The sequence below is a fragment of the Macaca thibetana genome, chromosome 3 (genome assembly GCF_024542745.1).
Source record: "Macaca thibetana thibetana isolate TM-01 chromosome 3, ASM2454274v1, whole genome shotgun sequence".
NCBI lineage: Eukaryota > Metazoa > Chordata > Mammalia > Primates > Cercopithecidae > Macaca > Macaca thibetana.
This window is the reverse complement of record NC_065580.1, coordinates 116788991-116794492: the sequence shown is the minus strand read 5'-3', so window position 1 is coordinate 116794492 and position 5502 is coordinate 116788991.

Genomic DNA, 5502 nt, shown 5'->3' with positions numbered 1-5502 from the left:
ACTAGTGACATCCCTTTATCCACTGATGGCATCTTCAAAGCCCTCTGGGTACCTCTCCCCCTAGAGTTAGCTGCTCCCTTAGATGTTGTGTTAATTATTTTTATGTTTTAAAAAATTTCTCATTTGCATGCATTTTTAAATAATATATTGTTTCATTTTGTCTGTTTTCTACTGTTAGATAAATAATCTCATTGTATGTTTTATTTGGTGCCTGCTTCCACCCTTTAATATTCAGTGTTTTAGATTTACCTATGGTGATTCAAGTAGCTGTTTTTTTTTTTTTTTCATGGCTTCATTTATTTTTCAGTAACACACTATGCAATTATATATGCATGCATTAATGTCTTATCCCCCCTACTGTCAATGGACGCTGGGGTGGTTCCCATTTTGCGAACACAGGCCATGCAGTTGGAGGCAGCCTTCACGTGTCTCTGGGCACACACATGTGACACTTTCTCTAGGGAACAACTCCAGGGTGGACTTGCACCACCTCCACCCCAGGCCTCCTTCTAAGTGATTCTAATGATTGGTGTGTGGTACATCCCATGTGCCCAGCAAAGACTCACCCACACAACTGTTTTGATGGCTGGCACCACCAACTCCCAGTACTAGGGTGCTTGATATAATCCTGCAGCTGCTGCTTCCCCCAAATCTCAGTCATCTTCCCTTTCGCAAGTCATCTGGCCCACCCTTCCCTGCTCCCACTTCCTTTGTCTCATCCCCAAACCAACCATCTCCAAATGGCACTTCTGGGTGGGTCCTGCAGGACTCAGGATTTAGTACCGCCTCAGAGCCCTGCCTGCTCCACCTGCTGCAGAAGAAAGACAAGGCTCTCTCCCACGCAGTGCTGACACAGGCCCTGCGACACTGCCACCAAGAAAAGAATGACTGCCATGCATCCACTTGTTTAGGTCAGCAGGTTTCATTTTTTTTTTAAGTTTATTACTTTATTTTTAATGGTTTCGGTTTCAAAGTATCATTTCTAAATATTATTAACTAGAATCTACTTTTACAGTATTTATTTTGCACATGCTACTGTCTTTATAACATAAGGCTATATTTTTAAAAATTACTTTAAAAATTTATTTTCCCTGGCTCTATTGAGGTGTAACTGAGAAATAAAAACTGTATATAACATATAGGAATTTTTCAAGAAAATGCTCAGTTATCAGAATGGATGGTTTTATGCTGAGGAAGGTACAAACTGGGTTTTTTGTAGATGAGGGAGGGGGAAATAGAAATAAATATCTCTCCACAGCAAGTTAGACTTAAGGTATCTTTTGAATCATTAAATAAATCAAAGACAGACTCAGAGGAAACCACATGACCCATGGAAAACAAACTCCATTTATCTATCCCCTCTGGGGTTGTTTGGGATTTTCTCAGGCAAGAGTTGACCATTTGTGAAATAGCTGAACTTTGAAGTTCAAGGGTGGATGGACTCCCAGTCCAAGGTGGCATGGCTCTAGGGGAGGAGAATTGGCATATAAAGAAGGAGAAGCCTTTCCATGGCAATTTCTCCTCTTTCTTCTTCTGTTGTGGGTTTTTGTAATTGTTATATACTATAGAACAGTATGTGCTCAGGTCAATCGTGCTGCAGGAGACTTGTACAGGGTCCCACATGACATGTAGAGCACAGCACAGGAACCACGGGGAAAGACGTGTCTGGAGGTCTTTTAAAAGGCCACAAAGGACTGGGGAGCAGGGAATGCCTGTCAGTAGAGGGAGGAGTGGGAGCCAGGAGAATTCTCCATAAAGATGAAGCCCACCCAAGCTTTCTTTAGCCATAACACAAAGGGGCTGGCTGTTCACACTGTTGATCCCTTTGAGCTGATGGGAATGGCATGTGATTTCAGTCCTATTCAGTTTTCTCACTTTTTCAATGGCAACACTTTTTCAAATACCACTGAGAAGTGACAACCTTGCTCTTCTATGCATTTATGGATCTAAACCTTTCTCTGCAGGATAGAGTCTGTGTCCCTCCAAAGAAGATGTACAGGCTTCCAGGCTGGCCAATCTCAGGGTTGTGTGGCACTGGGGATTGTCTGATTCATGGTCAGAGAGTGGGTGCAAGGGAAGGGGCAACACCATTTAAGGGGTTTTCATAGCTGGACATGCAATAAAATAAGTTTGCCTGCAATCTTTGCCATTTTGTGGGCTCCTAAGACAAGTTTCCCCTGCATTTGAACACCAGTGTCCAGAAGCTTCCAGAAGGCACTCAGTAACCATACTTTTTGTTTTGTTTTGTTATTTTGTTTTTTCTACCTATAAAAAATTGTTAATTGCCATCTGATAAAATAACCTTTCTTTGGAGGACAGATTTGGAAGAATTGGGTAGTTAGTGCTGGAATGACCTTAGGGATATTCATAACTTACTCAGTTTTAGTCCTTTCTAATCTTAACAGAAGAAACCAAGATGCCGTTTATTAATTCTTCCCACTAAATTAATGGAGTCACTGCATCTCCAAGACCATTAGCAGAGCAGAGACAAGAGTTTTGGCTGGAGAAGTAAGTAAATATTTGACTTCTTTTTTTCAACTTCATCTGAGAAATTGGTTGGAATTGCCCATCTAATGGATTTTCTGGCAAACATTTTAGAATACCTATGTTTAAGGCAGGCCAAATAAGGAGATAATTTGTTTTTCTTTCCTTGCAATTACTACTACAATGGACATTTTTTCTGGACCAAATATCAGGCCATGTTGTCATAAAAGGACTACTTGCTTACAGTGAAAATGAGGCCCAATAATTAAAGGGAATGGAGAGAGGGCATGACCTTGCAATAAATAATACTGAAGAGGGAAGGGGGCAGACTTCTGAAATTCTAGTTTTTTCCTTGTCCTAATCAGTGTCCACTGGGAGACCTAGGCCTGTCTCTCCCTGTTCCCAGGACAAATTTCACACTTTGTGGAAAGAGGGTGATTTCTGGGGCTCCCTTTAGAGGTGACATTCTGTAATTCTGATAGGAAGATTAATTTCTTATTTAAATTTTTTGTCCCAACACTATCTTGAAACAATTCAATTACTGTTGAGGAGAACTTATAGTTAAAAGAGGGAAACATAACTTTATTTGACTTTAATTTTGGTTAATTTAGAGTCAAGGCATATAATATGGGTGGGTTTTGTGTCCCTACCCAAATCTCATCTTGAATTGTTGTCCCATAATTCTCACATATTGTGGGAGGGACCCAGTGGGAGGTAATTTGAATCATGGGAGTGGAGTCCTCCATACTGTTCTCATGGTGGTGAATGAGTCTCATGAGATCTGATGATTTTATCAGGGGTTTCCACTTTTGCATCTTCTTCATTTTCTCTTGCCACCACTGTGTAAGAAGTACCTTTCACTTCCCACAATGATCCTGAGGTCTCCCCAGCCATGTGGAACTGTAAGTCCAATTAAACCTCTTTTTCTTCCCAATCTTGGTATCCAACAGCATGAAAATGGACTAATGCAATATACCAAGTGTTATCAAGAGGCACATTAATAATGAAGGTGGTAAAACATCCCATTTAAGTCAACATTTTAGTTAAGCAAACCGTGAGCACTTACTGTGAACCAGGGGTGACAGAACACTCTAGGAAAACTAGGCAGGCACTAAACACAACTCTTTAAAAAATTGTCACTCATATTCTATTCCATGAATCAAGTATGATATAGTCAGCTAAGAAATGTCTTTTCTCATTTTAAAATATTTAATTGACAAAAATTGTATATATTCAAAGTGATTTGATATACATTGTGTACTGATTACCTCAGTCTAATTAACACATCTATCACCACCCATTGTCAACACTGTGTTTATGTGTGTGTGGTAGGGGAGTGAGGACACTTAACATCTCGTCTATAATTAAACTTCAAATAAACAATGCAGTATTATTAACTATACTCATCATGTTATACATTAGATCACTAGAACGTATTCATCTTATAATTGAAAGTTTCAGCCCTTCGATCAACATCTCCCCATTCACTCCCCCATTCCGGCACCTGTCAGCCACTGTTTTACCCTTTGCTTCTGAGATCAACTTTTTCTATTCCACATATAAGTGAGAACACACAGTATTTTTCGTTGTATGTGTATTCACATACAAGTGAAATAATTTTATTTAGTATAGTGTCCTCCAGGTTCATCCATATTATAGCAAATACAAGGATTTTCTTCTTTTCTTATGGTGGAATAATATTTCCTTTTGTATAAATACACTACAATTTCTTTATTCATTCACTGACTGATGGGCACTTAGTTTCCATATCTTGGTTATTGTGAAGGATGCTGCAATGATGGGGGTGTATCTCTTTGAGATATTGATTTCATTTTTATTTTTATTGGATATATATTCAGAAGTGAGATTGCCAGATCATATGATAGTTCTATTTTTAACTTTTTGAGGGACTTCCACACAGTTTTCCAAAGTGGCTGCACCAATTTACACTCCCACCAAAAGTGTGCAGGAATTGCCCTTGCTCCACATCCTCACCAATACTTCTTATCTCTTGCTTTTTTATAATACCACAGTGAAATATCGCCTCATACCTGATAGAATTATCTCCTTATTTGGCCTGCCTTAAACACAGGTATTCTAAAATGTTTGCTAGAGAATCCATTCAATGGGCAATTCCAACCAATTTCTCAGATCAAGTTAAAAAAAAGAAGTCAAATATTTGCTTACTTTTGCAGCCAAAACCCTTGTCTCTGCTCGCTAATGGTCTTTGAGATGCAGTGGCTCCATTAATTTAGTGGGAAGAATTAATGAAAGCGTCTTGGATCATGTCTATTTTATCAATTGCAAAAATGAGACTAGGGAAATAGTTTCCTCAGAATTAATAAGTGGTACCTTCTCACTCAAACTTTAGTGCTCTTTCTTCTATGAAGCTGAACATTATTTCTTGCTTGTACACATGGAGCGTGATTCAATCCCCAAAATAATTTTCTGTGATGCTCTACTTTGCAATTGAATCTTTAATTGTTAGGAAAAGTGCATATAACTTTACATAATCACCTATTCACAATCAAAATTCTTATGGAGACAAGTCAATTCAACTTGATGAAGAACAAGCAATCCTTACAGATGGCTCAGAGTTTTCAGAATTGATTGACTAAATATTAAAAGACAGCTTGCTGTCCAGATGTGAGCCAACTCTAATGTATCTTGAAGACTTGCTGTGTGCCAGGCATTCTGCTAAGCCTGACACACACTAAGCATATGAAACATTAAATTCTTGATTATTCCCATTTCACAGGTGAGGACATAGTGGAACAGATGGATTATTATCTACCTGGGCTCACACAGCTAGGAAGTGATAAAGGAAAGAAGCAGCATGTAGCCATTGGACCCAACCCCTCAGCCACTGCAGAGCCTGAGAGAGTTGGATCTCTCCAGGTTCTATCCAGCTTTTTAATTATTCGATAAAGGATAACATGAAGGATGAATTCTATCATCACTAAAAAGTCATAGTGATATTAACACATGCCCTGATAACCTGAAAAAGCTGCTGTGAAA